Source organism: Aethalodelphis obliquidens, unplaced genomic scaffold, assembly GCF_003676395.1.
Source record: "Aethalodelphis obliquidens isolate GAN/ISIS:26980383/991018 unplaced genomic scaffold, ASM367639v1 scaffold32, whole genome shotgun sequence".
Lineage (NCBI taxonomy): Eukaryota > Metazoa > Chordata > Mammalia > Artiodactyla > Delphinidae > Aethalodelphis > Aethalodelphis obliquidens.
Genome location: NW_020837976.1, coordinates 4,541,914 through 4,566,891, shown reverse-complemented (window position 1 = coordinate 4,566,891; position 24,978 = coordinate 4,541,914). Strand labels below are relative to the sequence as shown.

At 40.0% G+C, this 24,978-nt stretch overlaps 1 protein-coding gene across 1 annotated transcript in view; it reads left to right on the top strand.

Moving 5' to 3' along the window:
• The window catches only part of ZNF521 (zinc finger protein 521), a 283,654-nt gene that overhangs the window by 152,978 nt on the left and 105,698 nt on the right, over window positions 1–24,978 (top strand). The window lies entirely within an intron of this gene.

Genomic DNA, 24,978 nt, shown 5'->3' with positions numbered 1-24,978 from the left:
ACGTAGCCCACGTATTTTAATGCAATTTCAATGTCAGGGAACCTCCACGCTTCTTTCTGGATATGCTGGTCTCAGGCTTTTGGCCAGGGACATTTGTGAAAGGAAAACCATCAGTGTTTCTACCAGGTATACACTGGAGATGCTCTGCATAAGTGCCATTTTGCAGCTAGGTGTGAACACATGGTTTGAGTTGCAGGAATAATTACTCAATAAAAATGCATTCGGGATTTGACTTATGTCTATTAAGGAAAAAAAGAAAACCTCAGTCTGGATTGCATTTTGACACAGTTTCAGTAAGAAATCAGACCAGTGACTATTTAGAGGTTTCTCTTCTCTTCTTCTTTACACACACACACACACACACACACACACACACACACACACAAAGAGCTACGAAACATTTTAACAGCTTTCCTGGGGAAAAGATTTCCCTCTTTTAAAGTCTGCACAGATGAGAAATTTTTTCTTGTCTTCCTTTGTTCCTTTCACATAGTTTACATTGGCTTTTGACCTGAAGATACAGAAAGGAGCCATTGTGCACTGTGTCCTTTAACTCATTATTCACATGTCTCTTCTTATCAGCACAGTAAATATTTATTGTTTTTTTTCCTCTTTGAGATTTCTGTTATTATTATTATCATTGTTGTTATTATTATTTGGTATGGATTAGCACAGATCGTGATGGCACCAGAGACTATAAATGTGTTTAACCCAGGAAAGGGATTGCCTCATATAAAATTATGAGGCTCAACAGCAGTAGAGCAAATTTGTAAGTGCTCTGAATAAAGGGTTGTTAAGCATGCGACGATACAAAGAGATGACATTGCCAAGAACTATTTATGAGAAGCTTAATTTTTTCACTCTGATAATTCTTGACCAATAGTTACCAGCCTCTAATTATCTATTTTAGTTAGAAAGAAATTTCGATCACTACGGAGGTTGGCATTGCAACTAGCGCATAAATCCCCAAAGAGACCAATGTGTTCCAAACAGCCACAGACAACTGTCTCGTGAAACAGAGGGAGCAAATTGCGAGCGGCTGGTGGTAGACAACCGGCAGTAAGCTCACCATCGAAGGCCAGTTAGCTTGACAAAGAAATGATCAAAGGGGAGAAATACCATTATCCTTGGAATTGATGGCTACCGTCATGGCCTTTGGAGGACAAGTGGTCATTATATAGCTATGGCTATTTCCAGCCCTTGCTTTCATAGTTCTCATATGGAGAATATGAAGGGAATGAATATAAACCATTTACCTAAGAATTGTTGTTAAAAATTGACTTAGAGATGATTACTTAATAAGTTTTTTTTCCTGTTTTTCATCTGATCAGAAAGACGAGTGATGTAATAGCAACATTGTATCTAAGGTGGCAGAGTACACTCTTTTGCGAAAAAATAGGAAAATCCACAAATAGTCGTTAACAAACATGTCCCAGATCAAGGGCGATGCTTAGAGTATTTGGATGGAGCAAACGTATTTATCTTTTAGAAAAGCAATGCTAGAATTTGGGGCTATGAATGACAACTAATGCGAAAACACAGATGCATAGGTATTAACTATTTTTATTCAAATCTCTAATACTCAGTGCTTTATGGATAGTTACTTTTTTTTTTTTTTTTTTTGCGGTACGTGGGCCTCTCACTGTTGTGGCCTCTCCCGTTGTGGAGCGCAGGCTCAGTGGCCATGGCTCACGGGCCCAGCCGCTCCGCGGCATGTGGGATCCTCCCGGACCGGGGCACGAACCCGTGTCCCCTGCATCAGCAGGCAGACTCTCAACCACTGTGCCACCAGGGAAGCCCGATAGTTACAATTTTTAAAAGATCATGAAAAGATTCAAGCTTTCCACAGTGCATGTGGGAAGATATCTACCCATGTATTATGTTACACATGCTCTGAAGGACTGATATCAAGACAAAAGGAATGCATAGGCCAGTTTTGTACAGTGTGGTGGAATTTTAGTCTGTGCTTGTGGCAGGTGACATCCGTATGTTCTGCGATTTGTTTGGTGCCCAGGGTCACAAAGGGTATTTCCATTTCTTTAGTGGATGGTGCGCTATGTACTAATCTTCATTATAGTTCTGTGACATTCAGCATCGCCTCTGAAACGTGTCAGCTTGAGTGCTCTTGCTTTAGAATAGACTAAAACCCATATTTTGAGGCCTGTAATGGTTTTGGATTTTATGTGTCTGAAGGGGAAATATCCAAAGATATGGATCTCTGCATAGGGAGATAAAGAGCCATGTTGCACTTTACACACTCAGCTTTCATTGGCTGCTTTTTTAAAAAAATGAATAGAATGCATCTACAATAGTGCATATATGTGTGGGTGTATAGATATGTGTCCACCTGCACTGTCCAAAGAAGCTCCACGTCCTTAGGTTCTCTGGAGTTTACGTGAATTCTAAATGAGAAGACTATTGAATTTTTTTTTTAAGTCATCTTCAGTGGATTGCTTACAAAACTCGGGGAAGTAAGAAACAGGCATTTGATGTTAAATTTGTTGGAATACTGGCTTGTTTCACCCGGAGCTGAATTAAAAAAGACGAAATCTGGGCAGTTTAATGGTAACAGAAAGCTACCCTCATGTGGGCAATGCTGGCTTATTTGAAAAGCCCATAAAGGGTTTCTACGTGGACCATACAAAAGGGATACTTTCTCTTTAATAGCCATCTGTACAGGAGAGATGAGAAGTGGGCCAGGTCATCTCTCCTCAGCTGTCATGATATTAACGTAGGTAATGGAGCAAGGTCCGCGTTCTGCTGGGTGTTGTTTTTTATAGACGTTCATCGATTTACACAGATAATTCTATTTATTTCTTAGAGTTGGTCCAAGTGAACCAGGCAGAATAACAAACACCAAAGCATTTCAAATGACTTTATCTTTGTTTGCCACGTAACTTTTGTCTGAAAAATGGTGTCACACCTACCGTGCAGATGGCTGCATGATTTGTAAGGCAGCCAAAACATTTAAACAAATGTGTGATGTGGGGATAGATTAAATAAAGGATAAAATGGAGTGTGGGCCACAAATTCTAATAATCAGATGATTTTAAGTTGTATGAAGTGTGGAGTGATGGTCACAGTGACAGCAAGGAAGCTTGCCAGTGACAGCAAGGTGCCTCACAGCTCTCAGGATGGCTCCTGTGGCCTGGTAGGCCTCAGTTTGAGAACCGCACATTTGCTGTACAGCTGACAGCTCTGTATGGGGACATCAGATAAAACGTATGTAAAATGAAGTGTTATTGCTTCGTATGAAATTGTTCAGAGAGGGAATTTGCAGACAGTAACTGAAAACAGAATTCATGGTACCAGTGAAGCAGACTGTAAATATGAAGAGGGTTTAATTATCTGCACAATTTAACAAAAATTCAAGACGTATTCAGAAAGGACATACGCAGGCATAAATAGAAAACATAGCTACACTGTTTACCAAGTGCAAAGTGGTGGCACAGGAAATTATCAAGCTCCGCTACCGTGAGCCTTTCTAAAAACAAAGACAATTTAATATGAAAGCAAAAGGATCTTTTCAAAGAAAAAAAAATCTGTTTGGAATAAGATACAGTTTTCAAGAGCTCATCCTGATTATTTGGATTCTTATTTCGGAAGCAGCTTTTCAAGGAGATCTTGGAGCCTCTCTATTATTTCAGTGTTAAGCTTTTAAAAGACAAATCAGGATGTTTATCCTTGTTTACGTGTTTTAGCCTGCACCTAGCAGCTTTGATTTACAAGAGTAAAAATACTTGCAGTTAGTGGAGTTTCTGATTTACAAGCGCCTAAGAAAGCCTCTTAGACATTTCTCCTGATGCTAATTTTCTGTGAGCCTGGGGGTTTTCACTGAGCCCACTGACAGATGGAAGATACAGTTTCTTGTTACTTTTTAGAACACATCGTCCTAAAAGAGACCTCAGAAGAACGTTGTTCCCAAGAAGAATTACGGGATGCCAGCCTTCCTTCCTAAGCTCCATACAGAGACGCTGGGCAGAGTCTGTGGCAGATAGAAGGTTCCATGTGACTGTCAGAGAGACGTTGGTAGGGCTTCTGGCTCTGTTTTTGTCCTCTCCTTTGACTTGCAGTAGGATATGCCACGGGCATATCCGTTTCCACTCACCAGTTTGATATGTTGTTTATCAAGTGTGGGTGTCTGTTTCTGCATGAAGTTTGCAAAACATTTCTCAATGGAGGGCAGGGAAAGTCATCAGCAAAAGATAAAGAGATCCATCCCCGCCCACACACAGGCCCACATACGCATAGGCATCGTGACCTATTTCCACAGGATCGGCTCAGACACATAAAAAGAAAAGGTCTCGGATGACCTATTTCCATAGGTTATTTCCTACCTGGGGGGGGGGGGCAATCATAGCAGTAAACAAAGGAAAGGGAGCCAATATGGAGAGTAGGCATTGAACTTCAGCTGCTCATATTGTTGCATTTGGTGAGCTGATAGGGCTTCCTAGGTCACCTTTAGAATTATGCCTATGACAGCAGTAGCTACCTGCCAAGATTGCAAGGTATCTCACGGCTCTCAGGATGGCGCCTGTGGCCCAGCAGGCCTCAGTTGGAGGGGTACACATTTGCTGTACAGCTGGCGGCTCTGTATGGGGCAGCCGTGTGGGCTGTTAGGGAGCTGGAAAGGAGACAAGCATGAAATTTCTTCTAACCCCAACTCTGTTTTTCTGTACTGTTGGCTGCTTCTCAGTTCCTTGACAAAAAAACCAATCAGGCACCCTTTAATCCGCCTGTGATTACCACTGGTATAAAAAGAGAAGCATAATGAGGAAAAATGCCTCGTTTTGTTGCCTTCAAAAGCCAACAAATTGGAGTTAACTTGACAGGAAGTGGCTTAATAATTAGATTATTTATTTATTCCTGACACATATCCCCCTGTTACTAGTCTCAGGAGACCCTGTAGATGGTACGATTTTCAAGCTGCCATTACTTCGCTGTCTTCTGTGAACAAAGAAGCTACTGTCTATCAGTCAATTAAATGCACTCTTTAAGCAGAGGCTTCGAAGTCCTCAATGGAGAGAGCCCTGGGACGCTGTGGCTGATGATTCCTTTCCCTGTACTGTACATCACACTCTCAACTACGGTCCCCACAGAGATGGAATAAAGTCAGGCATTAAAATATCACTTGTTGATTTGTTTGCTAATGAAGAGCCATTGAAATGTTTGTGTATTTCTATGGCAAAATTGTTGATAAAAGGGCTGACATGCCTGTGTATCTTAGTTCATCTGCTGTGAGTGCTTATTTAAGAATTATTAAAATTAAATTCAACAAAGAACAGAAATGTTTTAAAAACCCGGAGATAACAGGAGTTTTCTTAACTATTTTCATCAAATTAAGTGACTAAAGGCAGGAAAAACAGAGATGGCATCATTTCAGTCCTTTGCTTCCGTTGCATCCATCCAAACGCCTTGTCTTCTCTGACTTAAAAATGTCATTAAAAAAAAAAAAATTATTGGAGTATAGTTGATTTACAGGGTTGTGTTAGTTTTCGGTGTACAGCAAAGTGAATTAGCTATACATATACATATATCCCCTCTTTTTTTTTTATTCTTTTCCCATATAGGCCATTACAGAGTATTGAGTAGAGTTCCCTGTGCTGTACAGTAGGTTCTTATTAGTTATCTGTTTTATATATAGTAGTGTGTATATGAAAATGTAAGTTTTTTTCGGAGAATCTGGGGGGCACACCTTTTAAGTTGGAAAAGATATGAGAATTTCTTTGTGAGGATACTGTACTTGGAAATGTTTATAAGATGAGTAGCATTTTGGTAGCAGTTTCTCTAACTCAGTGAAATAGGTGCAGAAGTTTTTCTAGGGAGCTTAGTGGGGGCTTTTACAACCAAACTAGGAGAACATCTGTGACACATCAGACACAATCTCACAGCCCCGTGGATTTTAGAGAAATATGACTTTCCTTTTCTCTATGTTCCTCTTTCTGTTTCCTTTTCCTCTTTTTCCATTTTCTTTTCTCAGCATTAACTTTATTTCCATCTAAGTGGTGGTGACTTTTCAACCACCACTTAGTGAGGGTTTTTATGCCTCAATATATTCATCACCTTCTTACTACTTCCTGTTTACTATGTACAGAAGCATGCCCTTGCTGGGTCTCTCTGGCTCCCATTAATTGGTTTTTATTTTAAGAGTACATCTGTTGTTAGGTTGGAGGGCTACAGTCTGCTTAGGCTGAAAGACTCAGATAATATTATGACAGCTCTCTGGTGAAATGTTTAGCTATGGCTCTGCCATTTAAAGGAAAAAAATTTGGAATTTAAACGAAGGCCGCCGAACACTGAAAAGTATCCCCTCTTCTTTGCATCAGGCTTCGTAACTGTAATCAAGGCTTTAACTATAGTGTTCGCGATTACCTGACAACAGGCTGTAAAGAATTAATTCAGGCCCACCATCAAATGGCCATATTCTTTATTTCTATCCTGTTATTCCAAGTCATTCTGTTAGAAAAAGCTTAGATACTCGGAGGTGTTCTATAATAGAAAATGAATTCGAAACCCTTTCATTAATTGGTGATTAATATATTTCAGGATTAGTTTAAGCAGGGCCCTACCTCCTGCCCAGTCAAGTATGTTCTGGTTAATATCCAATTACCTGCACCTTCATAGTTATTATGTCTTAATATTTCGGATATGATAACCAGAAACTTGAGAGTCATGCTAATGAGGATCATAGAACAAGAATTAACCAATGACATACTCAATGATCCTTAGTGAGGAAAGAAGCTCTTTTTTCGCCTTAACACATTGCTTCAGCATCTTCTGGGCACTGACTGAAAAGTAAGACTTTGAACTACAGCCAGTCCAGAATGGGAGAAGCGAATCGTGTTCTTCTTTTGCGTAATAGTAACCTGAATGTGCCGTATTAAAGTTCACCTAAGAACATGGTTTAAGTTCATTTTATGAAGACTCAGAATAGGAAACAGAGTGCCAGCTTCTATCTCCCAAACAGGAAACATCATATCCTTTATCTTTTCCTTCTAACAAAGCTAAAAGTTGTTACCTCTTCAAAGGATGTTTTAATTCAGATGAATTTGGAATACCTTTAATAGTTCACTAAGGAAACACCTTTCCCTGCTACCTTTTATCGTCTTTCCACCCCCCACCCATGTATCATGATGCTGTACACATGTTACATCTCTATTTATTTTTTTTACAGGTAATTTCACTTTTGTACAGTCTGACTTGGCTCCCCGAGCAGTGCCTTCTAGGGTGGTGTGTGCTGCATCAAACCACATAGCTTTCAAGAGTGCACGTTGTACGTTGCCCCTTTATATGCTGTATTGTAATGAAGCCGCATCAGTAACTTGCAGTGAAGGGTGATTGTTGCATGGGGATGACTACTACACCTCGGGGTCCATTTGCAACAGATTATTCTTTTTATTGTTGTTATTACTTCCCATCTCCTTTACTCTCTTGCCACTGAACTTGCTCTTGGCCACCGGTGCAGGTGCAACCGCAGAGGGCATCTTAAGGAACATAGCAGGCAGCATTTTTTCTCTTAGGCACATACCAGTCACCATTCAGTTCCAAACCCAGATACCCTGGGTGGCTTGGTGGGCCTTTATTGATCCTCCTTTACTCTGTGGACTTCGTTTGTAATGTTTCCCATCTTCATCTCCTCAGAAGAACAAATTTACTGTGAATAAAAGTGACCCATTTCTTTTCCCACGTTTCATCTAGATGTAATAAATTTGTCGTTAGGATGATCAAATCATTTGTCCCTTCCCCCAAAGAGATTTAATAATTTATAAAGGGGGCTTAAATAGGATCGCTGTTTAAGGAAAAGATTTGTATTTTCCATATCTTCTTGGGCTTCTTTAAAACATAGAATAGGGCTTCCCTGGTGGCGCAGTGGTTGAGAGTCCGCCTGCCGATGCAGGGGACACGGGTTCGTGCCCCGGTCTGGGAAGATCCCACGTGACGCGGAGCGGCTGGGCCCGTGAGCCATGGTCGCTGGGCCTGCACGTCCGGAGCCTGTGCTCCGCAACGGGAGAGGCCGCAACAGTGAGAGGCCCGTGTACCGCCAAAAACAAAACAAAACAAAACAAAACATAAAGTTATTATGAGCGTTGTACATAGTAGTAATGTCTCTACAAAATAGCCTGTTTCCTGCCCCCAACCGACTGCTGTCACTCAGTAACTAATAAAAAAAATAGTGTGGATTTAAGTCAAGGATCCTGTGTTCTTATTAAACAGAGTTATGAACAAGGTTTTAGCCTGGGTATAATTATATGCGAATTCTAATCCCTTTGTTGTCATAATTTTAGTACCTGTGTCCATTTGTTTTTCCAAATGATTAGGTCAGCTGTTGTTCTGTTTTTCTTTTTCTAAGGCTGAGCTACTGTGCAGCATTCAAACTAAAATGTAGAATTAGAGCTGACACACCTTCAATTGAACTATCAAGTCTTTTAAAACTGCTTGGCCGGTGACGCCAGGCCCGCGCTGTTCAAGTGTACACACTTCCGATTGTGGGCCAAGGAGCATTGATTTTTAGCTGTCATTTCTAGTGCACATACTGTAGAATTGAAATTTAAACCTTAATCCACTCAGTAATGCAATTAATTTTTAATGTGCAGTAATACTAATTGAAATAGCCTGAATTTAGTAAGTCACCACAAGACATTTTCTAAAGCAAGAGTCTCCACTGAGAACAGGGGAGGACAGATAATCATTGTTACAGTGTTTACAGGATAAACGCTCACTCTGCAGGCCTCCAGTGTTAAGGGGGTGTTCTTTAAATTAGACTATAGTGTATCTCTTTGTGAATAGAAATATCTTTTCAGAGAGAATTCCTACTTTCTACCCACTGCAACAGGCTACGGAATTTCTGATTAACTTTTTTTTTAAAAAAAAGCATAGTTTTAGTTAAAAATATCTTAACAGACTAAATGCAAAATTGTATTAACCCGTTCTTCTAAAAAATGCAATTATGAATAGTTGCAAATGAAATTATCTGCCATCAATGTCATGGTCAAAAGCAACGTCACAATGGGTAATCTCATTATATGATGTGTATTTGAGATACTATTTCCAGATTCGATGAATACATGTACTTTATCAGCTGTCTGTAAATCTGTTGCCTTGTTTTGGTGTATTTATATTCCTGTGAACCAAAACCCCCCCCTACTTTCTTTTATTTTAAACAGTGTTCCTTGGCATGCTCTTTCAAAATAGCCTTTTAAATGTTTTGTGAGGTTTTTTTTTTCCCTAGGCCAGAGCAAAGCAAATTTTGCACAGTAAAACCAAGTAGGTTTCCAGTCATTTCTACACTAAAAAGGTTCTCTAACCACATTTATCTGCTAGTAAATGAGGACTTTTTAAAATGCATCAGTTCTGCTGATGAATGGGCTTGCAGAGTGTTCAAAATGAGCAGAAGCATTAAGTTTTAGAAAAAAGGCAAGCACTGTATATCATGTTTTCATGGCTCTCACATTATAGTATTTAATAAGCTGATGGTGCTGTTAAATATTTAGTAAAGGTTCCCTCATAACCCTGCCTTCTATTCAAATGGGATTTGAAGACATTTTTGCAGCACATAAGTAAAAATGATGTTACAGAACTTGAGGCAGTTATAGCGTGGCATGTTATCTAAATGAAGTGTGGGTAACACGGTACAAATGAGTTCAGCAGATTCGCACCTAAAAAATACCTAAATCAATTCCCATTCTTTGGATTAAGAGTTCGAACTGGCTTTCATTTTGTCACTGTTAAGTCAAAGTGCTGTTGGGATTATTTACATAGAATCTTAAAATGATATTATAGCGTACTTTTTAAAAAGGAGGCTCTTATATTGTAATGATTTTGAGCCATCCTAGTATCAGTTGAGCTTTAAAATAGACATTTTTTTCTTTTTCACTAAACAGAGAGAGAGGAAGAAAAAGAGATGAGGAAAAGTCAATTTATAGTTTATTCCGAGCACATTATGAAATCCAACTGGGGTATAGTAAGTGAAGTCTATACAGCATCCGTTTGGGGTATGCTAGACGAACACCGAATCTTAGACACATACTGCTGATATAATGCATAATGAATCACCTTTATCAATTTCTTCTTCTAACATTTGATGGTTATTATCCAAATAACAATAATTGTTCTTTTAATCTGGAGTGAAAATTGGTTTCCAGGATCCTTAGCGCACTATTGCCAGTAAATAATGCTGCTGACATCATGACTGTTATCATGTTGGTGGCTTAGAATTCACATGTCAACCTTTCAGTGCTTAAGCGTATGATGAGTTTTGAAAGTATAAAGTTAAAGGCTGTATGTAGTTTGTCTTGCATGTGATGCATTTGGTTCTTCTAGGAGCCTGTTTGCTCAATTCTAATTTTCATCCTGTTTTATATGCAGCCAGTGACCACAGTATTCATTCAAACTGCAGAGAGACACATCTCATCTGCAAAGCATGGCTTCCTGATCTTATGTGCTATTTGTATACTCATAAGAAGAAACATAGGATTCACGTGATTGGGGGGAAACACATTTCTTTTTCAAATTATATATGTCACATGTATGTTCATATCAAGAATTTCATAATGAAGAATGGATAAAGGAGATAGCTTTAGGTATACATGAAGCAGAGGGGTAGGAAAGGGATGCTGGATTCATCTAGAGGTGTGTTTAATATTCAATGCTTGATGTATGTTGACCCCAGGTTACAAGAGTAGAAAATCCCATTTTCCGGCTTGTTTCAAATGTAGTAAAAATGCTGCTTCAGTTGCTTTATGCTACTCACATTGGGAAAGGTGCTTATACTGTGATAATTATCATCAAGGAATATTAATGCGTTCAGCATTTGTAACCCAAAAACTCATTATAGCTTAAGCTGTGCATCATCTGTGAAGAGAGAACTTTGCCAGAATTCGCTCTTCACAGGGGTTGCCTCCTGCTTGCTGGAGTGGCCAGAGTACTGCAAGAGGTCACTTAGGCTATTTTTGAAAGCTGAGGTTTTGCAATTTTTGAATCGCTACCTTCTGCCTAAAAAGCTTTATTGTTCTTGCCACAAAATGTCCTCCTTCTAAATGAGTGCAGAGTGAAGTGCAAATAATAATAAAATAAGAGAACTGTGTCTTGTCATGTAGAATCCAAGAGGGTCGGCACATAGATTCCATACCAAGATAATTGAAGTATTGGTGTCTTTCCTTCTGTCATTGAGCAAAGGGATTCATTTACACCAGTTTCCTTAATGCAGGTGCCCTTGGGTTTCAGATAGAAATGCCCCCTCTGGGGCTCCACTTCACAGCCCTCTGGCTGGAGATTGTGTAAATAAGACTGCAGGGTCACCCTTCCTTTTTCGGCAGCAGTGTCCTTAATTAGTCTGTGACAGTCTTTCACATGAGCCTGCCCTGTTCCTGGGATCGTTTCTCACACATCCAAGACATCTGTGATGCGTACATAGGTGTTTTTGTATGTGTGTTTAAAATTATTCCAGGAGGTGCATATACTCACGTGATGGGAAGGAACATCTCTGGGTGTGCCCAGAATCCTATAACTTAATCTGATCACAAGATCTGGCTAGGTAGCTCCCTTGTAAATTGTAAGTAGTTAGTTTCAGAAGAACATTGTGCCCTCACCTGAGGTGGGCAGCTTGTTGAAAAGGGAGCTGTGTGCCTGGGATATTTTTATGTGATTAAATCCCATTATTTTTCTCCCACTGATCCCTTGCTTGTCATTTCCCACAAGCAACATTGCTCCCTGCTGCATGTTATGGTTTGTGTTGGGCCAGGCAGAGAACACTAATACTCCGTTCTATCAGGCTGTCTGGCTTTGCAGGACTGCTGTGTTTCTGAGGTCAAGTTGTGAACCTGGCCTTGCTCCTGGGAGGACTAGAAAAATATGTTTCATAACTTCCCGTAGACCTATGCGGAGAGTAAGAAGGAAAACCGTGAAGCCCATAGGCTCAGTTTAGATGAGCTGTGAGGTTGGAATTCATCAAGCAGGAAAGCTCACTGTTGTTTAGGAAGCTTCCTTACCGTGAGGGGTCATGGCCATCGGTGCCCGGTCAGTCATAGCTGAGGGCATTGAGGGACAGAGTAATCATTCAGATAGCCCAGCAGGCACAGACACACAAGTTGATAATCTGGAATCAACTTGCTGGAATAAAAACTTGCTTCCCTTTTAAAGTTACTTCCATGCAGGGTTATTGATAGAATGAGTACCTGAATTCTGTTATGATATTGTATCCTTATTCCACTGGAGGCGATTTGGTTTTTTTTGTTTCTGTTTGTTTGATTTTTGAATGGGACAGAATCTTTGTTTTATACACTGGAGCACTAATGCCACAAAATGAATGAATGTCCTGAACTAGAAACCTATTCTCAGTAGAGTTGGGCAGGGATGCTGACAGTCTAGCTGAGAGATGCAATGGTGGCAGATCTTCTGTGAGGATGTAAACTTAATAATCTTTATGAATTTTGAGCAACTCATAACTCTACTTCCTCACCCAAAGAAGCATTATGAAAAGATTGCTTCTAAATCCTTCAGACATTCTCTGCACTTGTGATAGATGCCATCCTCCTTACCTCGAGGCGTTGGAAATGAATGTGGTGGGGTTTTTTTGTTTTTTGCAAGAGTTTAAAACGTATACTTTAAAAGGAGCAAATTGCATTTTCATGTTTAAGTTCGTTATTTGCACTTGATGTGGTAAGATCCAAATGTGAAGAATTGCTTTTGACGTTATTTCTGTGTCTGCTGCATCCTAGGATTATTATGCTGAAGTGCACCATCGCATGGAATAAATGTGATATTGGAAACCTGGCAATATCATAAGATCGCATTCTATGTCCAGGCTGTTTCGGTTAGTTGTGACTTCTTCAGTTATTGAAACAGCTTAATTTAACTTAGTAGTGACACAGTCGATAAAATTGTGTGCAAGTGTATGTGTCTTTTATGAAAAAATTATAATCTTCCAAGTTGTATCGGTTTGTTTAGAGGCAAAAAAACTTTTCTCTCTTAATGAAAAGGTAATTTTAACTTTCTTTAAAGGCCTGCTTTACCTAATCTGTGTCTTGAACTCTCACGTGTTATGTTATGAACTAAAAGTACATTCATTTCAAAGGTCTTAAATTATATGGCTGATTTCTGAATTCCAATTCAAATCTTCTGTCAGTAACTATAGTTTTCTAATTTTTTAATGGCCTTTCTTTAAAATAAATTTTTATAGTTTGTGTATTTAAGTGTGTGTGTGTGTGTGTGTGTGTGTGTGTGTGTGTACGTACACATGCACACATATCTGTATGTAGAACTGCTGCCAACCCTTTTCACCAAAGACCTACTGGTGCACCACTCCCTGTGTTGTGTTTAACCTGTTTACAGCAGCTCAGAGAGATGGTATAAAAGTGAAATGAGGGCTTCCCTGGTGGCGCAGTGGTTGAGAGTCTGCCTGCCGATGCAGGGGACGCGGGTTCGTGCCCCGGTCCGGGAGGATCCCACATGCCACGGAGCGGCTGGGCCCGTGAGCCATGGCCGCTGAGCCTGCGCGTCCGGAGCCTGTGCTCTGCAACGGGAGAGGCCACAGCAGTGAGAGGCCCGCGTACCGCAAAAAAAAAAAAAAAAAAAAAAAAGTGAAATGAAAACCATGGAGCTTATATTGGAGTCTGATGTTTGAAACAGAGATATTAGAAAAGGATGTTTTTTGGCTTGGCTCCCTTTTTAGATGTAAATGCTGCTTCATTAGGACTTGGAAGAGTTTCCTGTGGTTAAATTTAATCAAATGGCTTGGAATAACAAACTTGTATGCTCAAAATTCCAGGACAGTTCTGTACATGAAACATGATTTTCCTCAATTTAAAACACACACACACACACATACATACGCGCACACACACATACATACGCACACACACACATACACATCACTACCAACACCAACAACTGGTTTGTGAAATGCTGTATGGTACTATCTCAAACCAAATTCCTACTCCCTGTCAGTAGTGGATTGATAAATGATCACATATAGAAGTGTAAATCATAAGAAAAACATTTCAAAGGGTCTGGGGCTTATTTTTGGTGAGGACCAAAAATTAAGCAAACATGTTGAGTTTTAAGTGCACTCAATATTGCCCTCAAATAGATTTCGATCATTTATTCTTCAGGCTGTGACATGAGGTTGCGTCATTCTTCCCATTATACAGATGAGGAAATCAAGGCTTAAGCATCTGACCCCAACATACAGGGCCAGCTGGTATGCATAGTATAAGAAGACAAACACACTTTCTTGATGCCTCTATATCACTTTCAAGAGACGCAATAGTAATCTCTCCCCGTATTCACAAGTTGTCCGATTTGGGAGCCTCGGTTGAGGTGTTTTTAGTGATTCCTTTGTGATCATTGCATCAAAGCCTGATGCTGATGCCATTTGCTAGGCAACAAGTTTAACTGGTTTCGACACAATTTATATTTCCATTAAAAGCAGTAACTTAGGACTTAGCCTGGTTATTCTTTTTACTTAAGCCAAACTACTTTGAAAGAGCTAAGTATATTTCTGCTTCAGAATTCTTTGGAAATTGTGGGAAATAGGTAATGAAATGACAAAAGTGGGTAAGTTCAGTGTAAAGAGACATGAGTATAGGGCATACTGACCTATGAAAGTGCAGCGTAGGAATGCTCATGGTTCTGCAAAATAGCAAGTGGTTATGTTCATATCTCTTTGAAAGTTGAGTCCATAGATTTAAATAATGGTAGCTTCATTCTGCATGGTGCTTGGAATCCAGAATAGTGTATGAAAACACACGTGTGTTGCAGACACATCCTAATCGCACAAGTTGTCTAATCTTTATCAGAAATGGGAAGTTGCCTGGAAAACCCCAACATTTCTACAAGCCTCTTTCTATAGGTGTCTATACATGAGTCCACTTTAAGAAGATTGTACAGGGAGTCATGCAGTCACTGCACATTCATGTAAACATGCAAAAGGCGTCGATGTAACTATATGCAGCTTGACAATACAATTTATGATGTTTATCACAATTGCTTTTTTAAATAGGCTTTTGAACCAATGACAATTTATTAGATGCCAAAATGTGTTACTAGGTTGAGAAGGAGTAATGAAGAAGGACGCTCTTTATGTTAATACTTCTGTACATTTCATATATTGCTGCTATGTTGGGCAAAGGGAATCAAAACATGCTCTAAATTTCAGTCATAAAACGAGAGCAAAATTGTGCAGGTTTCCTCCCCAAATCCAGGAGGAACAATGGCCAGTAAAATGAAAGTGCTATCTGGGTCTAGATGTGAGGTCATTGCCAACTCTTCATTGGTGCTGGTAGAAAGCTTAAAATTATGATGATGCATCCATGTTTTGTAAGTGTTCTTGCAATTGGAGCTGCTAAACTGATTTTAATTTTTATTACAGATGATATTCTGCCTAACTAAAAAGTATGGCCATGTAGTGAATGTAAGCTTGACTAAAATTTATTTTAAACCAATCCAATTAGCTGGCAGCAATGCTGCCTACTAGAAAAGCATGCAGGCAGCAGGCTTCTCAAACTTGTGGAAAAAAACATATCCTCCCAAAGCAGGAAGTTTGTATGATTATAAGTCAGAACAGGTGTAGATTCTTTCTTGACTCTTATTTTTAAACTTCCTATTAACTCCACATTTATTTCATATTAAGATCTGTACTGTGTAAGCTAACTAAGTTTTTCCTTCTCAAGTTTTCTTTGAGTTCAGTTGTCTGAGTGATGAATACGGCACAATAAGCTGACTGTGAATTAACTCAGGGCTCGCCCCCCACTGCCCTTCTTTTACTTTTCTCTTTAGCCAAGTGTAATTTTGCTGGAGAGCTGAAGGCCAAATGGTCAGCAGAAGGCTTGATCTCTGCAGTTCAAGGAAAGATATTCTCGCCTGATTTTCTTTGAGGTTCAGATCTCTTCATTTAAACCCTTCCTCTGTACCTAGCGGTCATAAAAGAGGGAAAGTTTAAAGTGCACAATAAAATATGAGCACTCATACAACTGGCAGTAAAAAAAAAAAAAAAAAATCACTGAAAGTGACACGAAATTTAGCAGGCAAGAGGTTAAAAGTGTTCGCCGTGTGTAAAAATTTTACATAGTGGGGTCGTCAGATGTAGAACAGATGTAGGCAGAAGGAGAGGGGGGCTGGTAACGGCGCGGGTCCCCGGAGGATTGGGAGTAGAAGAGCGAGTTTCGAGCCAGGGCCAAATGTGGGAGCCAGCCAGCGAGCGTGCGCTTCTGGGCGGGTACGTGCTTGCGCACGTGTGCTGGTAAACGTGCAGGAGCATCTAGAACTTTCCAGGAGCAGCTTCATCTTTGTCATTTATTCTGTAAAGGAAGCCACGCCGACGCGCACGGCCCCGGCTAGCTGGTGTAATCTGTTGCACTGCGCTGCGATCCCTCCGAGCCCCTGTAGGCTTCGCTGCCAGTTGTTTGCCTGCCTCTCCTGGTGGAATTCATTTAAATTAAAGCAGTGGAATGAGGCCCAAGTCCCCAAATGCTGAGTCCCTCTCCTTCATCAGCATTCCAGCGAAGAGAGTAATTAAAGCAAAAATTAATTCTGGTGTAAGCAGACGAGGCACAAAATAACTGATATTAGAGGCTAGATGATGAATGCCTGGCATCAAGGGAGGTCTCCTGGGAGGATAAAAGATTTCACAGAGTTTTTGCATATCACAGTTTTCTCATTATGAGACCTGACGAAGATTGCTCAGTGCATACATGATATGTTAAAAAGAGTAGGGTGAAAAGCAGACACTTGTTCACCAGATACATCTTAATTAGAGCGCTCTTTAGCAGACGGGCTTGCAAACTCTGGTGATAAATAGACTTTCGAAGGGGAGATGTAAATTTAGAGCATTGGGGTTCTGGGAGACTTCCTGTTGTTTGTGTTGCATTATGGGGTTTATTGTGGCTCTAATTGCTGCCAGTTTATTACAGATGACACTAGGACATTGACATAAATGGAGCCATAAAAAGACTCACACGGCTATTGAAAATATGCCTGTATATAATGGAAAGCTGCACGCTCATTTTGCCTCTCCTAACTGCTCCTTACAAATAAAGTCATAGCTGTATGCAGCAGTTAATCATTTTAAAACTGAGCTGTGCTGTGGTTTCTAGCTGTATTGTGTGTAAGGCATGGGCCTCACTATTTACAGGAATGGTATCATAAATGTGTAAGTCATAGAGGCTAATTTATAAACAATTCATAATTTTGTAAAGGTGGCATTTCCCCCCCTCTTTGAAGTCATCAGAAACTTTTACGTGTGTCATTTTTAAAGCAATACTGTGGCGTGTCCGAATTGACCATAGTACAGTAGCAAAACCATTGAACCAAGAAGGTACAGGGTATGATGAGTGGCCATGTGATTGTGTGACAGCATGCTCAGTTGGTGGGGAGGGAAGTAATTTCTCCACTTAAGTCAAAGAATTTGTAGTCTATTATAAGTGACATGTGAACAGGTCCCAGTATCTCAATCTTTTTAGTTTTGTAACTCAACCAATATTTATGCTGACCATCCAAGTTTTCTGGTCTCAAATAACTCAAGCTCATTAATAGCAATAAGTGAAAAGAGTGCCTTGACTTTTAAATCCTCCAGTGTGACAGCTTTACGGAATACCTTGTGTTCCCCCATCTTCAGTCATATAAGCCGAGCATGAGTTCACCTATCTCAACTCCCTCGTTTTACAGAACCCCAACGTTGCATAAATAATTCGAAGAAAAATTAACATTCATAAACTCGAAGCCTTATAAAGTCCTTGTTTTGCCATGCTTTAATTGTTCTGTTGCCTCCATCTTCCTCAAAGATTCTTCTCATTTCCAATTACTTCCCTCACCCCTGTTGATTCAGGTGAGGTTCCTCCGAGGAAGAGAGGCTCTACACTTCTACATCGGAAGTGACACTGGCCACCTCATCTCCCACGACAATCGGGCTACCGTGATTACATCTTCATTTTTGAATGCCCAAGACACAATTGTAATGTTTTACTCAAAGTCTTAGCTTCCTTTTCACTTCTGTATTCCTCAGATCGCCCTGGAAATCCATCTAGAATTTCCATTAACATGTTTGCACTTAGTGATACTTCTAGTTCACTGACAGGGGTTGTAATAGTGCTGTATCATCTAATTTTGTTCGCTTTTACCACTGGACCTCGGTCATGTTAATGTGGTAAGTATTTTAGGAAAAATGAGAAGACTTGTAAGTACTTAACATTTTATTGAAATTTAATTGAATAGTTAAGGGGTGATTAAAAATCTGAAATTAACACTCTTTAGAAATTAATGACAGTCATTAAGATGTAATGGGGCTGCTCACCAACAGTGCTCAGAAAGGTTGGGGGATTTAAATTTGCATGGGGGTCAGAGCAGTGAAAGACGTTGTTTATAGTCTCTTGAGCCTTGACTGCAGTTTTAGAGTTGGAACAAAAGTGGTTCTTTTTCTTGTTGTGTTGCTAGGATTACTGTATCTAGAGTAACGGCAAGTTTCATTGGGCGCGTCTGTGTGTCCGTGGCGGTGAAGGTGGAGTGATGGCCAGGTTAGCCACTCTGGGCATTTGCTGAGCTGCAGAGAGAACATGCTCTTCCCAGGCCTCCGAAGGCCCCTGAACCAATCCAAATGCTTGCTCTCTCCCCCACCTGCCCTCTCAAAATAAGCGGCAGTTCATTATTTATACTAGCTTGAGTCCTGGGTCCCCTTATGAGTAGAGACTAATGTTCATGTGGAATGGAGTGATATAATGTGTAATGATTTTTTGTTATGAATTTCCACTCCCTGGAGACAGAGGCAGCTTCACCACAGCCACCTGACCAGGGTGGAAAGACAGAAAAAGCTAATATGTTCTCTCTGCAGTAGTTTCCGAGTTCTCCTCCTCGTGGGGGAACTGTCACAGACAAGTGTTAATCCCCAAAATGCCCTCTGATGTTTGCTTAGAAAATAATTGGTAATCTGATTTTCTTGTTTTCTGAAATTCTAGAGAAGTATAGCATTTGGATTTTTAATGTATTGGCGCAATACTTGTGATGTCGTTTCACAGAAAGAGAAACAAGTTGACGTGATCATACATAAACATAAAACATAAAAATGAAATTTTAAAAAAATGTTAACTTTAGAGTTAATTAGTTTCCTGTAATTTCACCGTTTCAGAAAGCATATCTTTTGCTACATAAAATGAAAGCGATGAACCTTTGATACTGTGAGAGTAATGGTATTATACAGAGGATTATCGCTGAAGTAAGGAAATAAAGAAGAAATATCGAATTCGATTTAAAAATTAATAATATGACAAAATATTTTCATTGTTTGAAGTGGATGTCCTTATGTTAAAGAAATAGGCCTGTAAAATGGCTGATTTTTTTCTTAAATTTTCTTTCCTTTTTTCCTTAATGCTATTGCATAACTTCCTTTTATGTTTTTCCCCCACTCCGGTTTATCTCGTTTCCTCCTGCAGCCAATTTTTAATTATCCCCATTCATACTAGTTAGTAAGCATGGATAATCTAAAACACTTTATACAGATGGTATTCATAAAACACCCACATACTGAAGCTACATTTATAGTTCCTCCAGCCCAGACTGAGAAGGCCACTAGTAAAGCTTCTTCGAAGATGGTCAGGTAATAAGGAAACCTTTTCCCAGAGTTCACTCCTTAACAGAAAGAGGCCTTGGATGGTTGGCCGCAAAGGAATTTAGCCAGGGATTGGAAGAGGCATGCTTGGGATGGAATGTGTGATGAGGAAGAGGTGTCCAGGTCAGAGGTGTTATGCATAGGTCAAATAATGTGTGAAAAGAATCAGAAATTGACTGCATACAGGCCTCCTTGGGGGCTCATCAAGCCAGCACCTACTCTCTGATTAACCTGTGAGTTCCATCAGCCATGTAAATTAGCACAGGCCCACTAGCCCTGGGCCTGGAAGAAATCGAGCTGTGGGAATGTACATATTTTAATAAAAATTGGGTATACATCCCACAGCATCACTCCAGGACTCACTCAGGTTTATCATTCTTGCTGGCATGTAATGCATTATTGCTAAGTTAGTGGCTCTGATAAATTTGGGAAAGAGTGTGGAATATTTTGTGACAAGATTTGTTTGTAAAAACCTGTTTGCATACTTCAGCTACATGGTATAAAAAGCTGTAAGCCGACAGCACCGTGCGGCTTCAGTTCCTTGGGAGTTTTATTCACACAACTTGAACAGGATGTCTGCTTAATAGTGGGGGACTTTCTGTGTAAGAGTGTATTATATTGCCTGCAGCATCCTTGAATAAGCTTCGTAGTTCATGTTCAAAAGTTGGTTCTGATGACTGTGTAGCCCAGAAAAGACAGCGGAAACTTGAGGGAAGATTGAGGAGTAAATGGGATACGCTGCTACTAAGAATGGAAATGGAAGTAAAGGAACTCTCTTTCCGATTATATTTGAAATTTTGTTTAGCATGTCAGCTTCCTACACATTCCCTTTCCTGTCTTATCTACTCTGAAACGCATTTAGTCATGTCTATCACTCCAGTACCTGGGTGCTTAGGTACTAAAAAGTGCTTTAAGCGTGCAATTTGAAGACTGATAAATCAGGTCTGTTTAGCTCAGGGGAAAGGAAAGCTAAGTGGGGTTTTAGTAGAAGGGAATAATATTCCTAAAAGGCAGTCAGTTTGATGCCAGTAAGCTTTTTGAAGTAGAAACTAATTTGAAAGCGTAGAGGTCATGACTGAAATGGAGGACTGGACCAGACTATCACATTTTAGCAATTCGAAGGGAAGTTTCCTTAAACACAGTAAGTAGATGGAATATAGAAGAGCTTGCCAAAGTCAGCAGTGGAAATAGGCTCAGGGAACTAAATGAATTTTTGGAAAGTAGGGACGACTGGGGTAGAGCCACAAGCAGCATTTTAGAAGCTAAGCCTAGGAGGCATGACAAATGTATTTGTTGAGTGTCTGTTATAATTTCAGGCCTTAATGGGTATGTGGTTTTCCCCTCAAACTTTAAGTGTTGTAAAGTTTGAGTACACTAAAGGTAGTGTATCTACCTTATCCCTCTCTAAATTTGAATTTTAATAGCAAAGAGCAATTAATAATTTTTCCCATTAAAACAAATAATGCATGCAGCCTTCACTTTTACCTGGCCCCCTGCTCCTGGCGGGTGGGGGGAAACTGTAGGCATCGTATGATACAGTGTATGTCAACTTTTGTGCTGCAGCACTTGAGGGAAAATGAAGAATATAACACTACTTATTACAGGGACACAAATTGCAGTTTTTGTTTCATGTGGAAAGTTTAAGGGTGGCAGCTTGACAGTAAATTCCATCAGAATCTACCCAGCCAGCATGCCAACATTGTTCTTCATTCATTTTAGCGTAAGGTTTAATTATTTGCTGATTTTTAATACCAGTCAGTCATCCTTAGCATCATTGAATTAACTCTGAACCCTATATCAGTAAAGAACCTTATGTTGCCCCATTTTATTATAACAGTGCAATACAAATTAAAATTGCATCTGTTAAGATTATATCATATATTTAGATTTCAGGAGACAGAAACACAGTATTCTCCTGAATATAACGGTTGGAGCCAATAACCTGTAACCAATTGCATACTTTTTCTGTTGCAAAATCTGAACTATAAGGATTACGTTTTGGAAAAGATTATAAATCTGTCACCACTAATCTAATCTTTACAGTGGCTTTGTAACCAGTTAGAGACTAAAGATCATTTCTTCTCTTGCTCTGATTTTAATCATAACACATATTTGATATTTCAAAACTTTCTTTTGTTCCATCAGCACGTGCATTCTAAAGTGTACAACATTAATAAATAGAGGCATAATGAATGCGACTAATTGATTTTGGCAGTCAAAGACTGGCACTCTTTTTATACAATAGGGAATCCATTCAAAGAAGCTTAACTGCTATTGAGAACAAGTCTTCTATGCAGTAATGGTTTCTAATTTGGATTCTGTGTGAGGTGAGCAGAATGCAGTTATTCACAGTAGTTCACTACTCATTACTCTTATTTTTGGTGTTTTGTTTGGTTTGTAATACTCATTTATTGGATTCTCATTTCACTAAATAAAATTTTATGTTTTGGTGTATATATGAATTCTGCTGCACAGTTACGAATGCAATTTTTGTAAGTTGCCCGTTTGTCCAAACTAGAGATGTAGGACATGGACAAGGGGCCATAGCCAATCCCTCTCCCTGTTTTGGATCCAAGCCAGTTATATTTTCTTGCCCTTAACTTTCTAGTACTGGAATCAGACTGTCCCCCCGACAAGTAGCCACTGAAAGCCACTGACTCAGAGACAAAAGAAGTTTATTAATTTGTAAGCACAAATGCCAAAATACAGCTTCTGGTAGATGTTAGTGAAAAATTAATTCCTTAAAACTCCAAGGGAAAAATAGGCCTGCATTGTATAATCAGTCTTACCTTTAAAAATGTGAATGGCCTTCAAAACCAATTTTGCCTCCTTTATAAAATCTCTGAACACTAAATTATATTACATGGCTGTGATTTAATAGTGGACATGAGATCAAATTGGGTGTCACTGAAGCATTAATCAACCAGGTGTCATTACAGGTAGTTAACAACTCATGTGCTAAGCTTTGTCACTCGAAACCGGAGAGAATGTGAACCAACAGACTCATCACTTACTGTAGTCACAACTGATTTAGAAAAGATAAAGAATGACTGTTGTTAAGGGCTTACAAGGACTAAAATTTATACCAAAAATAACTTTTTGCTGTGCCGTCTGGCACCACTGAAGGGCGAAGATGTTGTGTTTGACTGCAATTAGGAAAAAGCTCTAATGGGAAGTCAGTCATTTCCAGGCACAGTGCAATTGATTTTCCACCAATCAGAATAGGGAATGAGATACTCTAAGTCTATTATTATTAAATTATTTATGAAGTCATATTAAATCTGGTCATTAGTTCTGGCATTTCAGGTTAGTGAAGATTTTCCAACTCTGTGATGACAGGAGCTAGAAAGAGTATTTTGTGACTTGAGCAGCAGTTGTCACCTTTGGTTGGGGTGATTAAATGAGATAAGTGAGTTTTTCTTAAAAAAATAAAGACCACTTCTATTAACGTCTTCATCTTAATTAAAGCATTGCTAGTTCTGCTGACTTTGAACTCTCGTGAGCTCTTTGAAACGGGAATATTCCTTATTGGGAAAGAGGATGCCCTAAATCAGTGTTTATTGTATAGTTAATGAAACAGTAAGTAGTGACATATTTTAAGTTTCTTTCATAAAAAGCCCTAATAAGATGCACAATTTATGATTGCAATCTAATTGACACATACACACTGAGGGGATACAGTAAAGATTTATAAGGACTTTATTAGTTGATTGAGATTAACCTTTGGATCTCTTACTCAGTTTTTTAAAACTGCTAACCAGTTACCTTACACACAGCCTGTACCTTGGAAGCAACGTTCAGATAATTGCTTTTCAAGAATCACACAAACTGTAGAGTCTAATTTAATTAAAATATGAGCGGTACCAATTTTACAATCTTAGACGAGTCCTTTGACGTCTCTGGTCCTCCTCGGGTGTCCATATCTATGAAGCAAATGGACTGGACTTAATAATTTTAAACTGTTTTTGTTGGGGTTTTTTTGTGTCTTCTCTGACATTGTTGGTATTCACCTTATACTTTTATAAAGGGTAGCAAAAGTAAGACAAATCTCAACATGAAAACTGCCTGTTTTGCCCTCAAAACCTATCATTTCATCAATAACTTGAAATTCTGGACCTGTGCTGGATGAGGAGGGCTGGAGTCCTGTTACAAGCTTTACCCTCACCTGCTGTCCACCCTCAGCAAGTCACCTCATCTCTCTGAGACGATTGTTTTACCTGTAAAATGTGGGTTGAAAAGACCAATGCCGGACACTTTCACACAAGTGTCGTGAAGATCATTTAAGACAGTGTGTTAAAGTTACTTAAAAAGTGTAGGGCTTCCCTGGTGGCACAGTGGTTGAGAGTCCGCCTGCCGATGCGGGGGACACGGGTTCGTGCCCCGGTCTGGGAAGATCCCACATGCCATGGAGCGGCTGGACCCGTGAGCCATGGCCGCTGAGCCTGTGCGTCCAGAGCCTGTGCTCCGCAACGGGAGAGGCCACAGCGGTGAGAGGCCCGCGTACAGAAAAAAAAAAAAAAAAAGTGTAAAGCAATAGGAAAATGGAAGCTGTCAAAAAATGTCTAGGCTACATAGGAACCAGTGAGGCTAGATTTAAGACGGCTTTATGTTACAGGAATAGTTGGACGGTTAAAGGTTAAGATAGTTAAAGACTAAGGCGGGGCTTCCCTGGTGGCGCGGTGGTTGGGAGTCCGCCTGCCGATGCAGGGGGCGTGGGTTCGTGCCCCGGTCCGGGAGGATCCCACAGGCCGCGGAGCGGCTGGGCCCGTGAGCCATGGCCGCTGGGCCTGCGCGTCCGGAGCCTGTGCTCTGCAACGGGAGAGGCCACAACAGTGAGAGGCCCGCATACTGCAAAAAAAAAAAAAAAAAAGACTAAGGCGAAACCACCTCAAGAAAGCAAGCAAAGTACTTAGCCTGTTCGTGGAATAATTATAGTGCCAGGAACATTTAGGAGGCATCATTTTGGAAACTATTACCGGTTACATTTCCTCTTTGTCTCCCTCACACCATATGAAGTCTCTATATGTAAATATGGAGAGATTTTCAAACATACACAGAAACCAGTGGGTGTAGGTCCGAATGGTATAAGCTGTGTAATGAGTCTTACTGTAAACTGCAGCAAATCCGAGGAAGATTAGCACGAATTCTCAGCCTGTGCACACTTGGTGTTGGTGAGTCACACCGATGTGGTCACGGGATGGGGCCTGTGTCTGGGGTACCTCGCGTGCCTGGAGGGTATCTCAAAGTAATCGGCGTGGCGCTTCCACCAGGGTCTAAGTGTTGGGCACGTGTTCGTGTTGTATTTAGCAGCGTGGCTCATGCAGTCGAGTAATTTGGGCAGGTTTCAACGATTTCTCTTTCGGAGATAATTTTATAGATGTTTA